Source organism: Rissa tridactyla, chromosome 3 (assembly GCF_028500815.1).
Source record: "Rissa tridactyla isolate bRisTri1 chromosome 3, bRisTri1.patW.cur.20221130, whole genome shotgun sequence".
NCBI classification, from domain to species: domain Eukaryota; kingdom Metazoa; phylum Chordata; class Aves; order Charadriiformes; family Laridae; genus Rissa; species Rissa tridactyla.
This window is the reverse complement of record NC_071468.1, coordinates 28,690,189-28,712,134: the sequence shown is the minus strand read 5'-3', so window position 1 is coordinate 28,712,134 and position 21,946 is coordinate 28,690,189. Positions and strand designations below refer to the sequence as shown.

At 42.5% G+C, this 21,946-nt stretch overlaps 1 long non-coding RNA gene across 1 annotated transcript in view; it reads left to right on the top strand.

The window, feature by feature from the left end:
• The window catches only part of LOC128907451 (uncharacterized), a 36,255-nt gene extending 25,820 nt beyond the window's left edge, over nt 1-10,435 (top strand). Inside the window, exons 2-3 of the long non-coding RNA XR_008465617.1 lie at nt 6,763-6,917; nt 7,113-10,435. This is a non-coding gene — a long non-coding RNA (uncharacterized LOC128907451). The remainder of the gene's footprint in view (nt 1-6,762; nt 6,918-7,112) is intronic.
• The last annotated feature ends 11,511 nt before the right edge of the window (nt 10,436-21,946 follow it).

The following is a 21,946-nucleotide window of genomic DNA, read 5'->3' as shown; positions in this document are numbered from 1 at the left end:
AATATTCATGGCTTTGTTCTCAGCTCATAAGTTTGCAGTGAGAATGCAAAGATGGGAAAGAGAATAAGGGATTATTGTAGAACAGGGCAGAATGCGTGTTGTGGACTAATATAACAAGTCATTTTGCCACTATAAAACCATCTTCAGACAGCTGCAAGGATTTTCATTTACTGGAGCTGGAACAGGAGAAAAGGAACAGATCTTGGTAGATTTGCTGCTATAATAATAATAATAATCCGTTTTCCCTCCCAGGCAAAGCCACGGGGCTAGACCTTGCTTGTTGTGGTGTTTAGTCACCTTTGCACTTTATCTCACCTGCAAATCTCAGGCTGGGAATCAAATTGCAGCCCTCCTCAGCAGGTTAAATCACTGTGATCCACCTTCTATTGTTAAGGAGTCATTGCTAAACCAAATGCAGGAGGAAAATTACCTGTCCTGGGGTGAAAAGCAGAGAGGTAATGCCGTCCCAGGGAACCTGAAGGCCATGAGGCAGGAGAACTCTGAATTTCTAGCTTTGGGAACCAACCTCCTTGCTGCCTTTTTTTTTTTTTTTTTTTTTGCTTTCGCAGCAATATTTCTCTGTGTGTCTGATGTATAGTCTGAAACCATTACGACTTCTGTGCTTTCCCTTGAGTTAATATTTAATTCCTTCTTAAACGTTAACCTTGGCTAGAGTTGCTTTTGTAAAAAAGGACTGCTGTGCTAATAACACTAATCATTTCCTTTGAAAAGCATGGGAACAATGTGGAGCACTGTACATGTCTGAAAAGTAAACTGTCTTTTTAATGACATGTTACTGTTTCACAACACAAATATTTATTTATTATTTTTTTTTGCTGTTTCTTCTGATGTTTACAAACTGTTCCTGCCCAAACTGCAATCTGTGAATATTCTGTGGTGAACCCACCTCTTGTGCCTACACCTTTGTTGTGAAGCAAAGCAGTAAGGTGGAGATCAATGTCCTTTTACTCTCACCAGTTCATGTGATGTTAAGTCAAGTGCAAGTCAAATATAAATATATATGTAGCTATAACTACCAGATGAATGGCACTTGGCACAAATGTTTCTCAACCACAGACATCAGGAAGAGAATTTTTTTTTTATTTTTAAAGTTATCAGGCACTAAAGACTGCACGGTCAAATGCATATTAGCTACTTCTGCGGAGGTGCATGCATAGGTATGGTATCCTTGAGGTGGGAGTCCAGCTGGATTAATCTCCCCCAGGGGAAATGGGCATTCAGGGCCGGGACTGTGGGCAGCAGAGGCTAGAAGAAGAGGAGGAGAAGCTGTTTCCAGACACTCAGGACAGGCACAGCTCTGCAGGTGGAAGCAGGTTGCTAGAAGAGGTTTTGGCTGGACTGTGCCCAGTGCCTCCATCGGGACTTGGAAACGCCCAGCTGAGGGGTGTGAGGCAGCCAGTGGTGCAGACCCGAATGTGGAGCATTGCCCCACAGCCGGAAAAGCCTTTCCCCTTTATCTCACATTCAGACTTTATCTAACCTGCTTATCCAAAATATGAGATAAGGCAAATTTTTATCCCTTTTTTTTTCCCCTCCTTACAGAGGAACGAGGCTCCTCTATAAAAGCAGCATTTTAGCTAATTAACGGACATTAAAAGAATGAAAATCTTCTTCCCTTCAAAAAACGATCTGCATATCAGCACGCTAACTCCTGTGCTATTTTAGGGATCAGTTCTGAAACGGATACCACAAAAGCAAAACCTAGGCAGGGAAGACATTTTATGCTGGTTGTGTTGGGGAGGGATGCAGTGTTGGGGAGGCGAGTGCAGCATGGGGGAACCAGGCTTGGTGCCTGCCCTGTGAAAGTCAAAGTCATCTGAGGAGCTTCAGGACAAAGGAGGAGAATGGCCGATTTAATGACATTTTGGGTTTATGCTGCTATGAACAGGAGTGGAGGGATTTGAAGCAGCGTCCTTAGGCCCCAGACCCAGTAATGATGGCAGTGTTGAGTGCTGATGGAGCTGGAGGATTGAAATCATCTGTGCTAACATAACCTCCTGCACCATCCTGGGTACCAGTGCTTTGGGCCATGATGGCAGAGCTATGAGAGGTGCCAGAACCAGTGCTTGGTGCTGTCATCTCATCTCCTGTGCACGCTGCTGCCATCAACGCACCTGGCTGAGCAAGGGTGGCAACAGAACGGGACCAGAGAAGACACTGAGGACTGAAGGAGGTGCTGCTAGGGTGGGCAAGGAGAAAGATGAATGTGTGGCAGTGCGACAAAATTTTTGATGTAACTGCTCTGTGGGAATTTTTTGTCAAGGAAGGGCTACATGCTGCAGTAACATGTTCCTTGCTGGATGTTGACAAGGGATGCTAAGACTCCAACAGGGCCTCCCATGGGAAGCTATTAAACCCATGTATTCTGGGTTATTTCTTCTCTACTTCTTCTAGTTATTCCTTTTTAATTCTGTGATCGAGAACCTCATCAGTGCTGCAGTCCCAGAGACCTCTTGGCTGCCCATGAATGTGCCTCCCTGCACCACCAGGATGGAGAGTGTGTTTCTGGGAGGAAGAGTGGGGCCACTGCCTGGATTTGATCAGGATCTGAGAGAAGAGAGGACCTCTTCTCCTGGAGGAGGCACTGAAGGGGTAGAGGGTGAGGTAGGAAGGGGTATTCTGGGTGGTGGGTAGCAGAAATAGGAGGAGCTCTGCTCTTCTTGCTGACGCTGTGCTGCGTACAGTTAGTGCAGGCTTTCAGCCCTCCGCTGATGCAATTAGCTTCTCCTAGATACATTTTCTGCAGGGCAGGAATTGTCCTAATTATTTTGCGGTTCTGGCAAAATCAATTTTTGTTGCTATTCCCCCTGCATTTGCATAATACGCCACGCTGACCAGTCAGCAGCTCTTTGGAAAGTATCTCAGAAATGCTGCCCCTCCAGTTCTGCCAGCCTGGGTGACTGCCCAGTTTATCTCCTTGGATGTGCTGGCCCCACTGAACTCATGCTCCCCCATGCTCCTCTTCAGCAGTCCTAGGAACACAAGAGATCTCAGAACAAAGGCCTTGTTTTCAGGGGTTTGGTGCATACTGTTTTGCAGGGTAAGTGGGAACAGAAAGCTGGGCCATTATGTATTTCAAAAAAGGAGAAGAAAAGGTTGAAACTTCCTTCTCCAAAAAAGCCCTGAAGCTCAAGCAGTGCTTTGCTCTCTCCTCCTCCTCCTTCTCCCTTGTGAAAATTATACCAGTCCAACAAGCTCCTTTACTCCTCACCCTTTACTTCCTGGAAAACAAAGACACACAGAACTGGAAAGGACCTCCTGGGTTAATGAGTCCAGGTACTCCTGTATCAGCCATCACGTTGCACTTGCGCGATCCCTCTCTTAAATTTATGAGGGTTCTTCTTAAAGCCAAGAATGAGGTTTTTTGGGGAGCCAGAACCCTACAGGGAAGCCATCGGACTAGCCTAATGACTTGCAACTAGTATCTTTCTTACAATTTGTAGCCTAAAAAAAAAAAAAAAAAAAAAATAAAATCCCCAAAGCGTCTAGTTGACATCAAATGTCAGCTACGTCCTGCAGTTTCTTCCGCCTGGCAGAGGTAACCCTGCTATCTGTCAGGCTCCAGGAGCTGTGTCGCCGCATGCTCAGCCGAACTCGGTGCCCGGGCGCCCCTTGCTCCTTGTGCCAGCTGCCCATCCGGGCTGACTCCCTGCCTGACCCAGTTCCTGTGTCCCTGCCTCTGCTATCGCTGCCTCCGCCGGCTCCCTGCCCCAACAGGCTTCCCCTTGACTCAGCCCAGCCTGGTGCGCAGAGTAACAATGGGTAGGAAGGTGTGGAAAATGTTTTTGATGAGGAGATTGGCATAAGAAAGCGTCACAAAAAGGAGTGGTGCTCGCGGGAGATGGAGGTAGGTAGAAGGTGGGAGGCTGCTTTGCCTATTAGATGTGGCCTCCGCAGGATGCGCACAGCTAAAAGGAGACAAAAATGGTAAAGAAATAGGAAAGCAGGGTGGAAATAAGGGCAGATGGACCCAAACCTGAGCCTCAGGGAGGAGAGGGCAGGCTGCCGTTTATCAGGAAAGGACAAGCAGAAGGGTGGCACAGTCCAAATCAGTAAGGCAAGGAGAACGATTTTGACAGTTAAACCGATGTGTTCTTGCGTTGACAGATACATGGCTGTCATACAGCAAGCTGTGTTTGTGTTAGGCGGCAGGTATGAGATGACTGTGCGCTGTGCAATGCCAAAATATAAACTTCTCTCTTTCTTTGTATAAAAGCTCCAAGGATATCCCAAACACAAGATCCTGCATTTCAGATTTCTCTGTTTAGTCTGTGTGCTATAATTTAATCTAATATGACAAAATATTTGTAAGCACACATTTGTTTTGTCATGTGTGTGTTTTACTTCTGATCCGCAGCAGAATTAGCATCTCGCTTGTGATGCTCTTTCCTTTAAAAAGAAAGAAAAAAGGCCTCCTCTCCAGCGCTGGCCTGATCTTTTGCTAATCTACCGCGATCAAGTTTTATGACCCGGGGTCACGCTAATCCCCAGTGGTCATGTAGTTACTATAGTTTCACTGATAGAACAAGGTTTGCGCGCTGCAGAGCGATGCAGCCTCTGTTTCTGGCCGGGGTAATTCTGGCCGGCTGCGCGGGCCCCGCTCCGACCTCTCGGCCTCCTTTGTAAATAGATTGGGTGACTCTTTGAACCAAGCAACGCCCCTTTTCCGCTCATTCAGCTCTTTCTTCTTCGCTTGTACACTTCTCGGGGTGGGGGGGGCAGAGGGGTTAGTGGGGTTCTGGACTTCATGCGACTTTGGAGTTTGTAGTTGCATGTTAAAAAAAAAAAAAAAGAGGGAAAGAAAAAAAAGTTTGCTAAGATTTTTGTCTCCTGCTTCATAAAAATTTGCTATTGACTTGCAGATAAGTAATCTTCTGAGGACAAAGGTTACAGTAAAACTGCAAAACCATGTAACTAGCAAACTTTATGGATTCCGTAGTTGGACTATGGGTGCAGATATCAGTAGTTCAGTACTGTCTTAAAAGCTAAGCTTCTGGGTTTTTTTTCTTTGCAGTTAAACCTCCACATACCTCAGTTTTGCCATGTGTCAGATAGGGATAATGACAATTTTTACTTACTTTATAAATCACAGGTGATTCCTAGAAGACAGGATAATACCCCATTAATTAGTTTGGGGTAAGGCAAGATAAAGCCTCAGAGATTCCTATCTGCTGAGCTTATCTTCTAACAGATATGCTGTGAGTATGTTTGTTCTACGCTTGTGAAAAGAAAAACTCTATCAAAAAGTGTGATATTGCTTACATAAATGCTGCCGTGACCCTGCTGTTGGCAGACTGTCATTTATTAGAAACCCTTAGAACTCCTAGAGTTGTGTTGATTTCTTGATCAGAACCTTAAATTTAGGTTCACTGATTCACATTCCGCCAAGGAAATAAGTATTCTCAATTGGTGGGTAATTTCCTCACATACCTCTTGCCCTGACTGGAGGAAAACACAAGCACACACTTGCTTGGTGTGGAGCAAGGCGGCAGTGACGTGATGCACGACTACTTCACACTAGGGCCCCGCTCAGTGCTGGGCAGGATTTCGGCACGTGCACGTTCCCACCTTCCACTTCCACCCTGGAACCTGTGGAGGGGAAAGCTGGTTGATGCCGCCTCCTGTTTTGCCTAGCCTGCAACTGGAGGATGTCGGTCTCCAGAAATGTCAGCCCATGTCAAGCTGCTTTCAGCAGCTCTGAATTTGCTAATGGTGTTAATTTGCTTTAAATGCTTTTCCCCTTTCAGAGTCTCTGCCCTTTGTCAATAGGATGGGCCCGGCCTCCTTTGGAGTTTGAAATGTGGAAACCTTTCTGCTCACTTGCCAGACGAGCTCTACCTTGGATGTAGTAAATGCAGTTTGATATCTCCAGTAGACTGTCTCCTCTCTGTGTATCTTATCCTGTAAACCTTTCTCAACCTGGAGGCAAAAGCTGAAATGTCACAAAGTAGGCAGCTGCTTCTTCCTAAAACACCTGTGACTCATTTCCCAGTGGGCATGAAGATGAAGATAACCTGGAAGGCTTGCAGGGACAGGCTCCATTCATCACCTTGCAGTTCCTTGCTAGTCTGTTTTAACCCTCCCAGACGCTTTTATCACCAGTCTTACAAAACATTTCAAACTTCTTGTCAGCCAGGAGGGCTGTGTTGACCACTGGGTATAGAAGGAACCAGGGGTCCAGGAACATCTGACCTGAACCTTAAACAAGCATGCATCTAAGGCGTTTGTGAGCTTTGATTTCAGTGAATAATGACAGCTATTCTTATTTCCATTATTGTGAAAGCAGCTACTGACACTGCACGTTGGACACCTGACAGTCCACAAACTGCTATTGTTGTATGTTGTCACTCGGTGATGCAGAGTTACGTTTTGGTAATAATTACACAACACTAACTATGATATAGAGATAATTGCTGAGTGATTTTTTCATATCTTGGGAAAAGCTCCATAATTGTCCTAGATGCAACAGAAGTATGCTGTTTGTCTAAAAGAAGAAAAGACCTTATTCAAAAAGATTCTGCCATCTCTTTGTTTTTTGTTTGTTTGTTTTTTTTTTTTTTTAAGAAAAAAAAAAAAGGCATTTTCTATACTCCAGGTAGATGAAGGTGTTGTACTAGTTGGTGGAGAAGAAACTATTGCAAGTTGTAGTGTTATATGTTCAACATGAGCTCGTGTGTAGCTTTAGAGACAAAAGCCTATTTGCTGAGGATTAATGTAATAATCCCTGCTCTTTTGTTTTAGTGTCTTGTAGCTGAGCCGTCTGCTGGAGAGAGTGAAAAGAATTTAGGCAAAAGAATGAAAAAGGCTGGAGCGCTTAACCATGAAGCGGGGCCAGGCTGATATAGGATGCCATTGCCTGTTGTATCTCCAGGCTGCAGCATCAGGCTGAGGGTGAGGTAAGCTACGCTTTGCTTCACTTCACGGGGCTTGAGGGGTTCTGGTTTGTAGCTGTGTCCTACTCACAGAAAATTCTCTCCTGTTGCTCTTGTTTCTCATACTTCTTTTCCCTATGCCCTCGTATTGTCAAACTCACCCATATAATTAAATAGCAGAAATAACTCATTTTTTTAATTTGTTTTTGTATATTTGAGGTTGTAGGGATGCACTCTTGCTCATGCTTTTCAATTACTTGCCACAACCACAAAGGCTAGAGATGCATTTGTTTAGAAACAATCCATCCACATGCCCCCTCCTGATTTCTCCAAGCAAAAGCTGAGTTGCTCACCTCATCATCTGGATGGAAGGTTTGAAGAAACTCCTGGAATAACATGGGAATTACTAAAACTGGGTAGTGAATATGAGATTTGCACTCAAGTTCATGACAAAACACCTGTTGTGTGGTGTGAAGGCCCTGACAAGCAATAATGCTAATGGCTTGTAAAGCCTGCAAAATGGTTTAAAAATGGTCTTGCATGAAGTCAGGTAGAAGCAGGAATATTTTTCAAATTTATTTTTCTTTTTTAATCTTGCATTGCATTATTACTCTCTCTGAATAACTACTGTGCACAAAAATTGAACTAAGAGCTTTGTGGTTTGTTGAAATGTTTTCACTTAACTCTTTGTTAAATAGTTATTTGGTATTTAGTTCCACTTGTATTTTGGTATCCTTCGCTAATGCACTCAGGAGGATATGTATCAACAGCACATTGTAAGCCTATTAATTGTCTCTTTCTAAAGAGGCCTAATCTTTTCTTGATGTGTACTTCTTAAGTAAGAATTACTGTGCTAAACAGAGTAATTGTGAGTAAAAGAAAAATATCCTCAAGAACAAGTAAAATGACAAAAAGTGGACATCATTCCTCTTTAGCTCCTCTGCTTTAGTCATAAACCCAAAGATACATTTAATTTTTAACTTTTCTTAATAGTTTGTTTGTTTAGGGAATGTGTATAGTAAATTGGTTATTCAAATGAATTAGTTAAATGACAGTGGATTTGAGCTCTGCATTCCCTAAAGTTTTTTTCTGTTTAAAAGCTCAATTTCATTTCCTTCAATACTAGTGTCTTTGGAATGCGTTGCAATGTGGCCTTAAATATTTTGCGAAATAAGCCATGATTTTAGCTCCTAACATATATAAGCATGCCATTCCATAACTAAATGTACTTATTTGCCACAGAAAGAGTTGCATTAAAGATTAATATGATCAACATTTTGTGCTAAAGTAAATTACAGATGTTTACTATTTATTTAGATCTGTCTATTTAGTTGCGTTATTACTTTAGAAGGGAACATAATAGGATTGTGCCAAAGCTAAGCCATATGTGTCCAGACAGGGAAAAAAGGCATGTTTGTTTGTTTTGTGGGGTGTTCTGTTTTGTTTTGTTCTTAAAGATGGAAGATTTATCGACAAAATAGTAAGTATCGCTCCCCACTATGGAAAGATTTGATATTTCCACCGAGTGGTTTCTGGATTGAAAGACTTGGCAGATATATTGACTAAAAATATATTTTTAAAATCCAGAAATGATTTGCTGTAGCTAATGTAGCCTCTTTCTGTACATGGAAACTTGGGCCACTTTTGTAGCTCCACTAACAAAGGCCTTCAGGTAGGTTGTAGATTACCACATTTTATGTCAGAATAGTTTGTCCAGTTGACAAAACTATGGTCCTAATCTAATTTGCTGTGGATTTTTCTCTGGAAAACACTCTTAATTTTTTTCAATGATGGGGACTGCTAAAAGGAAGAGAGGGAGACATATTTAAACTCTCATGCATTCTTTCAGAATAAACATGGGCTTCCAAAGAATAGTGAATCTGGTGACACGCCGTAAATATTGTCTTTTCCTCTCCCTTTCTCTCCTAAATCAGAGAGGGTCTTGGGGAAGGGCAATGAGAAGCATGAAACACAGGAAGACGCAACCGAACAATGCCTGAATATAAGTAAACTTCTGATACTGCATGTGTTTTGTATTTTTTTTAAAAGTATCAAATCACACATCAACAAGATATCCATCAAAAGGAGTTATAACAAATAAAAGAACTGTGTGATAAAAGGTAATCACAATTTACAGAGCACCTATTGTGTGGGAGGGTGAAGGAAGGGGATAGAATTTCATTGGAGAGGAGGCTTGCAATTTATTTTGCAAGAATTAATATGGAAGAGTCTTAATCAGTTGCAAAACATAATGAAGTTCATTAAATAATAATTATTGTTAACGAAATATAAATAATCACTTATTATTGCTTTTTTAATCTATATTGTGAGAGTTTTCTACGAGCGTATAAACTGATCTACAAGATACAGGGATATTTTGCTAATGCGTTACTCAAAGCCACCGCTTGTGACTCCAAACACGTGGAGCAGTTCTAGAGTGCTGTGCAGTAAAGCATTACTATTGTTAGCATTATCACTTATTTTTTTCATATAGTCTGCTATGGAAACCTTCCTTTATGATATATGAGTCATGGTCTGCTGTTAAGATTGTCCTGAAAATTCACTTTTGTCTGCTGAAAGCATACTGTCTGGGAGCAGCACAGAAAATACTCAACCACAGTCATTGGATTAGATCAAGACCTAGTCTCATAACGGTAAGGTTTTCTGTGAAAGAAGAGCAGATATTCGCAGGTCAGCAGCTAACCGCTTTCTGCCAGCAACACCTTGCTAACGTGCCGACAGTGTGGCAGTGTGTACTGGAGAGGATGCTGGGGACTTGAGGCAAATTGGAGGATGGTTAAAGGCTCTTGACCATCTCATCCTTTGCTTGGCTGCCCCCGTGGCTTTAAAATGATGTTATGCAGCAATTACCGAGGACAACCCTGTGAGGGGGTTTCATATGCTACATATGGCTGCATCAGCCTGCACGTTCGGCAGCCGCATATACAGGGAGTAGGTCCAGAATGTGGCACAATGAAAGTAATAAATTTAAAAGACGAGACTGGCAGTGGTGGACCTTCATTTTAAAATTGTTGGGTAAAAACCTACTCTGTCGACCTCGGGATATCATCACCTATTAATTGCAGGAATCTTCTACTTCTGGAGAATTGTGTGCCCAAGGAGAGAAAGAGGAGAAACTGAGAGTGGTTGGTGGGTGTCTTGCAGCAAATTGTCCATCCCCAGATTATCAGGGCACTCTTTCCATTTCATTCCAAACTTCCCTCCTCTATGCAACCTCCTGCTGATTTCCTCTAATGACATCAGTCACGGTAGGCTTTCTTGTAAACAATTGTGCTTTTGTGTTTCAACCCACTGTTTCATGTTGAAGTATGCAAAAGCTAATGGAACATATGAAAGAATTACGCAAGACCGTGAGGACAGAGGGGAACTTCCCTCTGAAACTCTGTGAGAATCTGTGGGGTACAGCAGATACATTGCAACCAGGGTTAGGTCGTAAGTTTTTCCTCAACAATTCTCCTATAATTAGACGGTTACCACATGAAAAAGTTCAGGCCTTGCTATGCTTTCAGGTTGCAGACGGTCCTAAATGCATGCTTCTGTCCATCATTCTGCTGTGACTCTTGCAGAAAGGTAGTCAGCATGCGGATGCACGTGCGATGTGTGCTGTACTTGGCTTTGCTGTACAAGCTAGGCTCTGCATCTGCAGTCTGTCTTGCTCCATAATTCAAGTCTGCCATGCTTTCTGCTGAGCCCCTTGGCTCGTTCCTCTTGTTTGTGCCTGCTGCAAAACTATCTAAGGAACTTCTGTGAGATGAGGTTCACGGTGTGGGTTTTGCTCTTCTCCACTCCCACCGCCGGGTGCTCCAGAGGTTCTGATCAAATTCCAAGTTTGCTGCAGCACAGAGACTTTTATCAAGGGGAAAGCATGCTGTATGCAAAGCGTGTTGAAGTGCCCTCTTATGAAATGAGGTTTGACTTTCTGTGATATCAAAAAGAACATTAAACCAGAATTTAATATATCCTGGGAAATCATATTTCACAATCTAATGCCTGGAGCCCTTTTCTTTTTAGTATGGGGATCAGAATTCTGATCTCTCTCATGGTTTGCCTAAACATTTTCTGTTAAATGACAGTAAGTTAATAAGTACAAAGTAGTGGGGGGTTAACTACCGTTTAGCAGACTAACACTTTGTCTAAATGGAAAACTTCTTGGTACAAGATAAGGAGCAAATTTAAAACAGCAAAACTAAATCAGTGTAGCCGCATCTTGTAGACACTCCTGTTTTGGTATTAAACTAGATGGGGTTATTTTAACTTACTATTTATGAAGGATTTTAAGCTAAATAGTGAGTCTTATCCTGCCTTATCCTGGAACAAAGGTCTATCCGCGTGAGGGAGTTGTGTTAACGCATCTCTAGCCGCTCAGCCATCTTGGTAGGATTGTTTAAAGCCTTTGAGGCAAGGAGAGCTGCTGGAACTGTTGCCAAGTGACTTAGTGAAAAGAAAAAAGCCGACTTGTGCTAAACGTGCAGTGACTCCTCCGATAACACGTGATAGCGTGGAACAATGGAGTGGGCAAGCTCGATAAGAATTTCCAGTAGCTTTGCACTGAGGGAAAGCAGCTACGATAGCTGCGCAGAAAGTAGTTTGTCACAGCCTGATGAAATGGCAACTTTTGTGAAATGAAAGGAGGGGAGCAGATGCCTTCCTCCCAAGCTAGTAATGGGCTGCTGAAGCCAGGGTGGAATTATCACGCTGAGACACTGTTGCGAAAGCTACTGTGAGTGTTGCCTGCTCCTCCCACAAGAGTAATGGGTAACGATGGTAGTAAGATAATGTCAGACAAGGGTGATGTTAGTATAAATGCTAATATGGCTGTTTCTAAGTGTTTTTTGAAATACTAGTAAAAGCACTCTTGTGAAAGAGTTTATACTATAGTTGCCCTCATGAGGAGAATGTAGTATCTCCTGCGGTCATACAGCATGACTATACATCACCTTTTCTCCATTGTCAGATGGTACTGTATGGGACTGATAATAACTTTGCATACTTTGTTTAGATACAAGCCATGCAATCCTGCTTGTCCTAGCAGTTAGCTACAGTTAAGTCTTTTGAGTTGTTTCCTTAAGGAGAAAAAAAGGGTGGTGAAGTTGGGTATGTCTTGTATTCAGACAGTTTACAAACAATACCTATAAATCCCTGAATATGTTGTCTATCAGTCAGCAGGTGAAAGTTTCTTGGCTGTTCTCCAGAGTTCTCTCTTAGCTTTTTCTCCAAAGTGTTGCCACAAAGTTACTGTGCTTTGCTGGTCTTCTCTCTCATACATGCAAACAGCATGCAGCCTCCAACTTTGCCCTTTTCCACATGACACACATACGTTTGCATTTAAATCCCATGGAAAGCTCCTCAAGCTGTGCCTGGCTTGATTTCTATTTGTGACTTTTTCATGGAATATTTTGCTGGTGGTTCCTACCACTTAAGTTTCCCATTTCATTAGATTGTTTAATTGCTTTCTCTATGTGTATTGGCATTGCAATCGCTGGCTTCAATGGGCATACCAACTGTGCGCTAGCATGGTGTAACTGATCAGGGTGAAAAGAGGTGAAAAATTCTGACCACGGAAACACTTGAAGGCCTTTCCTCGACTACACAGAGAAATGTCATGCATTTAACTAGGGTCAGGGCAATTGTATGGGAGCTGATCTTTGACAAAGACTACATTGCAACAGTATGCAACCATTTTAAAATTTACCAGAGCATACCCGTACTGCTCATGGGTATGAAAAATGAAGGGGCATTTGGGAAACTTTCAAATTCTCTGCACTGTATTGTGGGATGGAATAAAAAGGTCCAGGGCAGCTTCATATCTGCTCCTGGGAGAAATTTCACTAGTTCAGTGAGACTCTGCTCCGAAAGAGAAACCCTGATCCTGCTGCTCTGTATGTATAGATGAATTATCGAAAGACTGTGATATCAGAGTGCTGCAAGGATGAATGCCCATGCCATGGTGCTATGTCTTGGCTGACTCTGCGACTTACATCAGCAGATTAAGAAAAAAATAAAATTGCATTATAAAAAGCAAAGGAAAACATTTTCCATACTTTTTTTTTCTTTTCAAACTGCCTCAAGAAGGTCTAAATTATATGAAGTTGGCAGGTTCAAGTGTGACTCAACTCATTGTTTTCATTCTCTCCTTTTGGCAGCCTTCAGCAATTCCAGATGTTATTTCTCTAACCACACGGAAAAATTCTTATTAAAAAAAGGGGTGTGGGTGGGGGAGAGAGAGAGAGAAACTGTTTGCCTGCATTTGGTACGTTTTTAAAGCAATGATGATATTGCGTAGACAGTACTCATGTGCAGCAGGCGCTAAGGCTAGCTGGAGGCATGCCCAGGAGGAGACAGCCCCAAGATAAAAGGCTCTGTGTTATAGGGCAGAAATGAGAAGAAAGCTAAAAGCAGTTCGTTAGTTCAATAAAATGGTGTTCTGTCATTCTAGGACTCATTTGCTGGAAATTGTAAGGGCAGGCCAAATGGGGAACTTACCCTGAACCCACTACATTGAGGCAGCTTGGAGAACTATAGTATTATGTCAGAGAATGAATGTTTTTCTTGCACTGTGACCATGGGGGAATATATAGTTAACTTATAAATAATGCCTTGCTCTGAATGGCAGAAGGATTCATGTCTGTTTGGACAGTCTGCTTTTAGAGCACGTGAATCCACTTACTTTGCTTGGCTCACCTAGCATTGCTCAGCTTAGGGAGAAATGGATAAAGCACTTCCTAATTTAATATAGAATATAGGCTTGTGTGTGTTGTGATAGTGCTGCTTTGCAAGGCGAGTCCAGCCTCTCCTGCATTTTTAAAGTCTCCTTCAGGATCTGGGAATTCCATAGGTCTGAACCAAACCACCCCTGTGCTAGAGGGGCTAAAGGGCAAACCCTTTCTGCAGCTCCTAGGCAGAGGTGCAAACAAAAAGTGATGGACATGGGGTAATCCTCGGCTGAGCAAAGCTAAACTCACATCCCACCAGGAGAGAGCCCTCATGGCGTGTTTACAGCCCCCCCCTCTGGAGCCAAACTGCACCTTGTCCCATCATTGGTGGCTTGCCTTTCCAACCTAGCAGGACGCTTGAGAGCATAAGCATGTAAGCTTAGGACCCTCCAAATTTAGTAAAATAATAAATAGTACATAGAAGATCACCCACTCTCTCTGAGCTATCATGCAGAATACCAAATCTTGTTAATAAAAGCTGGTCCAGTGAATACACATATAGCAGCAGGCTCAGAACAAAGCGCAGAGGAGGAAAAAGCAACGTGCTTTTGAGAACTGTGAGGTTTCCCTCTTAAATGCAGCTTTTACATAAAGGACTTCATTGACGTCTCCTTATAAGACTAAGTTTTGGAGTTTTCTTACTCTTAGGGGAAAAAAGTGAACCCTTTCACCGTGAAAAGAAAGGCCAGCCTGCATCTAATTGATTGCCTTGCCATGGTTTACTTTTTTGCTGATGCTGCTTTCTGCCCCTCCCTCCCCCTCACAGTGCACAAGATGCAGCAAAATGGCATGGTGCTAGCAAAAAAGAGAAGGGTTTTCTGTCTGTAGGTGGTTCACTACTGAGAGCCCAGAAAGAAAGGAAAAAAAAATGCTCTGTTATGTCGTTGTTGGTAAAAGTGAGAACTGTTACTGGAAAATATTTTGTTTTGAGATTAGTTGGTGGTAAGCCATGACTAATGCTCATTGTGCCAATATGTGCTTGCATTTGGGTTACCAGGTCCCCCTCCGTCCCCTTGCTTGTTTTATGTAGCTGATGAAGCCTGCTAAAACTTCTACTGTAGCGTTCTCGGTGCAGGGACCACTTCCTCAAGACTGTTTGCACATTGCTTAATGCAGTGGAGGCCCTGGCTCAGGACTAAAGACTTTGGGCATTATGATAGCAAAAATAGTAAATTCAGTGGTGGTTCTCGGTTGCACTGACCTTTGCAGCATCTGGGTCACTTCAGTTTTGGGACTCTGGGGACCCAGGGCTCATGTCGGGTTTCATTCAGGGAGTGGAAGCCAAGTCTCCAGCCATGTTCATTGTGAAGTTTTCAAAATGGAAAACAATTGTTGATCTAAGTCCAAGACGTTTTCTGGCTCTGGTAATCTTGTGTTCAGCATGATCACAATTAAATACATTCAGTATTGGTTTTAGGGGCTTAGTGGGACGTATTGTGTTAGAAGCAAGAGAAAACAATGTGTTTGTTACTGGGTTTTGTTTTATTTTAGGTATTTACTTACTTGGGGTTCTCTGGTTTTGTGGATAACCCTGAGGATCATCTTGCAAAGCTAGCACTGATTGCTTTACTTTTCAGTAAAAATAAAAATGAGAAAGGCGGCCACGCGTAGCTCTTCTCTCCTTCAGGTATTCCAGAAAGAACTTGCCCTACTAAGCTCCATCTGGCAAATTAACAAAAATCTCTGTTCCCCAGATGATCAGTGATAAGACACTATGCTGGGAAGTGATGTGATGATGCAATTGCTAACAGTTAAGAAGTGCTTGTTCTAGCATTGACTCCTGGTGACCTATACTGGACCAGATTCAGACAGGACTGCTACAGTCAACAGCTGCTGCAAAGTTATAACAGCATACATTTCCCAGAGCATATAACAGTCTGCCGGAAGGATTCACCCAAAACAAAAGGAAACATGCTTGGCAACATTGCCTCTGGCTTGGGTTGTTTCCTTCTGCGTATTGTAGGGAGAGGACACAAGAACTGCGCTGCTTGAAAGGAAGATCTGAAGAAGCAAGTGTCCATGTGGAAAGGATTGATTTTGTTCTGTTCCCAGGGCACTGTTTTAAAGAGGTGTTTGTATATCTTGGTGACATAAGTTAAAATAAACCATTAACCATTCTGAGTTTTCAAACCCCTGTGGTATGAGACAAGATAGGGAGTACACTGAGGAAATCAAATGTGTCTACCAAAATATTGAACCAACTATCCAGGCAAAAGCTGACAATATTGTTACTGACAGTATTTTTTTCCCTACAGGTTCAAATACTCGTAATCTTTAAAAATCTCTATGGATATCTTACACCATGAAGTGTTAGACAAAGGTGCAGCCTTAGTGAGTTCCCACCATTTAACAAAATCCTTCCTAGAGGGAAGTTTAAGAAAAAAGACTGAGTCCTGTTGGCTGTCTGACTTCTGTTAAAGAATAAGTGTCTAGCGTACTCTAATTCATCCTGGTTCTCTGTACTTGTCTTGCAGATAACTGTTTGTTTCAATAGCAATCCAGAGGAACCACCACTCTGTGATTAAAGAGTAATGCTTTTCTAAAGTAGCTGACCATCATTTTTCTGCTTCTTCTCCAAGTATTAGCAAAGTCTGGTATCTGTTTCTTGTGTACAAAGCAGCTGTAGGCAGCAGCTCCTCAACTAGACAAATGGTTTGACTGGAGAATGATGTTTTGAAATTTAGAGGATATGGCGAACTTTTTTGAGTCTTTCATTCATGGTATAGCGATAAAGAGAATGCTAACACACCACTCATGAAGTGTAAGGGTAAACAGGTGATGTGATATCATTAGACTTGTTATAAAAACCAATATTGTTTTACTTAAAACCACGAAGTTGCCTCCTAACAGCTGCCTAAGATTTTTCTTAAGAAGGAAGAGCTTAGCATGCTTGGTTGTTCATCCACAGGGGAAGTTGCCATGATTTATAGATGAAGAGGTAGGAGGATCAATAGTGCCAAGCACAAAAAAGATATTAAATTGGGTGGTGTGGAGCTTGGAAGGTCCCTGACATCTGTGGCAAATCAATCCACCCAATGTGACAGGACTCTATTTTGATCCTTCAGGTAGCTCTTTTTTCTTGCATATGTGGAATGCTGATGCCCCTCACAAAGGGGAAGGACCATAAGGAAGATGGAGTTATTGAGAAAGTAAACCTTAAGTACGTTTTTGAAAGGAATAAGGCAGAATATTTTGAGTTTATACACAAATGTCTTTGAAAGTCTCTTAAAGGTATAATTGCAACTCATTACCAGTGTTATCAATTACTGATGAGTATGGAGGATAGATGGACTCTTAAAAATTGCTTTAGTTTCTGCATTCAAGGGGTGACTGCCAGAAGTAAGGCTGTCTGAAAGCAGTGAGGCTATTTCTGGCAATAGTTAGTTTTGAAATACTTGATATTTTCAGTAGTTTTCAGTTGACTCAGGCAGAGAAATCTTAATTATGAAAGTGTGTAACGGTAGTCGGGGAAGCTCCACGCAGCAGTGAAAACCACTCCAGCCTGCAGTGAATATAAAGCAGGACATTTTTAAACAGAAGGAGAAAAGAGCAGCACTAGGAAGCGCCCATGACTGCTGTAAGGCTGAAATGTTACTTTTGTCAGCCTGGGGAGCAGATAAGCCTGGTCAGAGGCAAGTGACTTGAGAATGAGAGCAAGAGTGTGTGAAATGGAAGAAGCAGAATAATTCTCACTGGTCAGACTCTGTGGAGCCAACAGAGATGTTGAGCAGGGGCTCAATGCTGAGACTTGCAAGCCCTAGTGTGGCCGGTGTCTGTCAATTCGCTGCTATTTGTTGGCAGTCCTTTGCAGGGGCAGCATGTCCAAACTGTGGTTATTGCAGTTGTATCTGCTTTAGCAGAGAGAGGAGGCATATGAAGAATGGTGGAAAGCCGAGCTCTACTTGGAAATCTTTGCCTAATAGAGAATCTAATAATAACAATACAAGAACAGCTCCTGTTGTCCTGCCTCTGACAGTGGTCTGTAATGAGCTAAAAGAACAGGACAGACTTTTGTGATGGTTTTTTAGTGTTGTCTCTGAGTTTTCAGTAGTGTGTGTTGCATTCTGGAGCCAGAGATGGTGTCCTCAAGGTTAGTAGCCCTTGATGGATCTCTCTTACATGGCTGTGTGCAATTGCTTTTTGGACCCCTTTCAACCCTGCTATCTACAGTATCCTGTGGCAGTGTGTTCCACAGCTGGATATTAACTAGCGCAAGAGGCAGTCCTTCCTCTCCTTCCTTCAGAGCAATCTTCTCATAGTTTCATTTGCTGTCCCCTCACTTTTGTATTATTTCTCTCTGCGGTAAAAAATAGTTTGTTTTCAGATGTATAAATACCCTGGTATGGGTTTGCCATGTGGCCTCCCAAACAGATTCTGGTATTTTGAAGTATTTGTTAAACAACGCTTCTAGAAGGTCAGTGATGTCCATCTATTGTGTTGGTCATGTGGTGGGACGTAGCAACGATGATGGGACTTATCGCTGCTGATACCTGCAGGTCCTTATGAGAGAAAAGTTAGTTACTAGGCCCTTCAGGTCTATCTTCAAAGCAGTTAGGCTGACCGCTTAGGTATCGTTATGTGTAACCGGGAGAGGGAGATGTGGACTTCTAAGAGGCTGTGGTATGACTCAGTTATTGTACTGTGCAGTTAGGATCACAAACTAAATTAAACCAGCATCTCTTAGAAAACGTGGATCTGAGTAGTTAGTGACCAACGCAGTTTATCTAAAATCTGCAAGTATGTCTCATTTGAGTATTTGTAAGATGAAACAATTCAATCTGACTAAGAACTTTCAAGATCAGACCCATATACTAGTGCTACTAGTAGATGATTTAATCTGTGTACCAGACTTTCATTTCTAGAGAACTACACTGGAATAACTACTTCAGTGATCTCTGCCTGCCTAATACTGTTGCTTTTTATGACAGACAATGTAGGTCTTCCTGTTTACTTTCCCAACCAACAAGTCAGTCAAGTAACCTTTTAGGAAATACTGCAGGTCACTTCTGAAGCATGCCTCACCGCATGGAAACCTTTATTGCTGGGATGAATGATATTCTTAGATATTCATGGGAAATAAACAGCAATAATCCTGACAGGAGGTGTTGGCAGAATGAAGTGTGAACAGGAAGCAATTAAAGATAAAAGGCAATCTCAGGAGTTACCTGTAGCTCGCTGTGTGATTATAGGTGTGGCTGGAACAGGTCACAACACAGTGTAGCACCTGCCGACGACAGAGCAAATGGGGATCCAAAGTTCGCTCCTCTCCCAGGTTGGACCCCTGTTACATAAACAGGTTGATCACACCGAATAAAATACCTGGTGCTTAATACACACTTTTTAGCTTTGATTGTATTTTGGTGTAGATGGAAACATGCTACGTGTCTTATAAGTGAAGCCATAATGACTCCTAGATTAAACTTCCAAGACATTTAGCATTAAAACATTTACCTCCTTCTTTTGTTATAATTATGCAGTGAATGAGGCAGGAGTCTAGGCAAAAATGGTGTGTGATCGTGTAATAAGGGCTGCCTTATAATGACAAGGGAGGCAAATGATGGTTGCACCATCCACCGTCATTAGTGTATTTCCCAACCACTGTGAGTTTTGTGGGTTGTTTGTGTGTATGTGTGTGTGTGTGTTTTTTGGTAGTGTTTTTTCTTTTTTTTTTTAACTTCTAATCCCATTGGCCACTTTTCTTATAAATTTACTGTAAGTTTTAAATAATACTATGTATACTTTCTAATATAGAAGGTCATGCGTATTACCTATGTGATTGTTAAAGTATCATTGGCTGGTATCAATTTTTTGTCTATTTTAATTTGCCATGGGTTCTCATTTACGAATGAGGATATGTGTGACAAATGTGGGCCGTGTATTTTGTGCGTGTTATCTTCTTCCATTTCTATGCATACAAAGCCTGAATCCTCGTGCTTTAGGAAAAGAGACAGAAAAGATGAAATAATGAGTAATACTTCATGTTTTAATGGAGCTCTTTGAAGTTACTCTTCCAGTTTACAACCTGGAATTGGTATTCCTCCACACCACTTACGTAGCTCGCCCTCTGCAGCCTTCACCACCCTGACCTGTCTTCAGAGAAATCTTCCAAGTCAATCCAGAAGAGAGGTGTTTTCCTGAGGCGAGCAGGATGTGCAAGTCTTGCATGGGACATGCTGTTCCCGCAAATAGGTAGCCTTTATCTGAGACCTGTCATTTACATTTCAAATAATGTAGTCGAGAGGTGAGTGGACTACCTGGCGTAATTAGAACACGCGTATGTAGCAGGTGAGTTCACAGATCCCAATCTGAACATCCCTAAACCAGTGGTGGTGGTGAGAAGAAGAGGTAGAAGGAGGAAATCTTAGGGCTCGTACTAAAACCCCTCCGTAGTCAGTTCTGTCTCTCTTTCCTGCTCTCAGATGGAAAGCGATTACCACTCTCCCTTATTTATTCCTAACCTTTTCTTTCCCCTTTGTGATTCCTTCGTGCTAGTGTTTGCCTTTGTTGCCAGGTCTCGGCTTGCTCGGGCTTTTCAATTGTTTGCCTAGGTTTAATCTTCTTCGAAAGGTCAGTCTTGTGCTAAAGAAGGATGAGAACTGTGTCAAGCAGTGCAGTTTTGGGCATTCTGCAGTCTGGGAAGTTCACCGTGTGGTACTCCTCGTTAGCTAGAGCAACCAAATTTACCAGGAGCAGAATGCATTACTTATGCAAGTCTTATGTAAGATACTCAGCAGAACAACTTAGACATAATGATTGAGGTAAGAGGGTGGTTCCAGGATGTACCCACTGTTCTTAAACTATGAGCTCAACACATCAGCAGTAGTTAAGCAAAAGGAGCAGACTAGTTAGCTAAGCAGTTTTTTTGTTGATGAGTCTCTCTAAGGCACTGCCCTGCCCGTGATGAAAAAAGACCGATCTCCCGTCTTTCGAACTGCTGCAGAGAAATTTGCTTAGACACCAGAAATGTTGCTGCGTTCCCTCACCTGGAGAGGGAGTAATTGTTTGGGACACACATGATTTGCAGTTCAAATTCCAGCTCCTCCCTGGGTAGGTCTGTTTACTCTAAACTGTTGGCTGGGTTTGGGTCTAAGGGCACTCACACACACGAACAGGTTTGACTTGACTGGGGACTTTGCAGTGGGGAGGTTGGAGGCAAATTGCAGAGCCCTGGCAAATGAAAGACATGAAAAATGAAGCAGCCTGGTTATGTTTAAAAAGTCCTAAGTACCCGGCCTTTTGTTTCCTTTACTCATAGCTTTGAGGGGAAACTGGCTTAAGAGGAAAAGAATGGCTAGGCTGCTCCCGGTAGATGAGTTTCTTCGCCGAGGCTGCTTGGTGCAGTGCTTCCCGGTGGCGTTTCACTCCTGCACTGCGCCAGGAGAAGTGACTTTACCCTGGGAGCTGTCAACTCTGGAAAGGCTTGGGACCACCCGAATAGTGACCAAACTATTTTTTCAAAGTTTCTAGGATTAAATGCTAGTTCTTAGTCATTTTATTGTAGATGTGCACATACGTTCTTTGAAAACACAGCACAGAGCAACCACATGAGGTTTTAATTGCTCATAAAGTTAAAACTTCCTTTGCTAGCACCTTTCAAAACAATTTTTCTGTGTTGTTTTTAATGTTAGGGCAGAATAGTCCTTACAGATGTAAGCCAGACATCTGAATAGATATTGCTTTAGAAGACATCTTTCACCAGCAGGCAAATGGAAATATTTCTGACGTGAAGGGAGGGGAAGGAGTCTGCAGAAAGAGGTGAGCTCTGACTCACATCTTCAGAGCCTGTAAAGGTTGTGTTTGCACTAGCCCTGCCAAGTGTGCACTACTGAAGGCTTTATGCTACTTCAGGTATGTGGGGAAAAGCTAAAATTGTAAAAGTGTAAAATTTCAAATGAATTTTCTTCAGGTGTGTTCAGGGCTCTGTACCAGCCTTCAGTGAATGTTCCTGAGTTTGAAATGTGCTACGTAGAAACTCGTGATGCGTGAATCCACATACAAGTTTTGGAAGTCAAATGTAAATTTTCCTTCCACAACAATTAACATTCCGTGAAAAGAGCTGTGCTAGGTCCAGCACTGTTGCTATAGTTTGTATGTTGGTATTTGGAAAAAATAAATGAATGGGAGAACACGTGTGGACAGTAGGACAGGAAAGTCAACAGCTGAAGTGCTTTTTAGAGACGTTGCTTTGAGAAAAGAGTGATCATGGACTAGGGGAGTGGGAGGGTAAAGATATATCTTGGGGCATGGTGTCGTAAGATAGATTGAGCCAAAACAGAATAGTGATGCTACAAAAAGGGGAGGAACCTGCCTCCACATCAG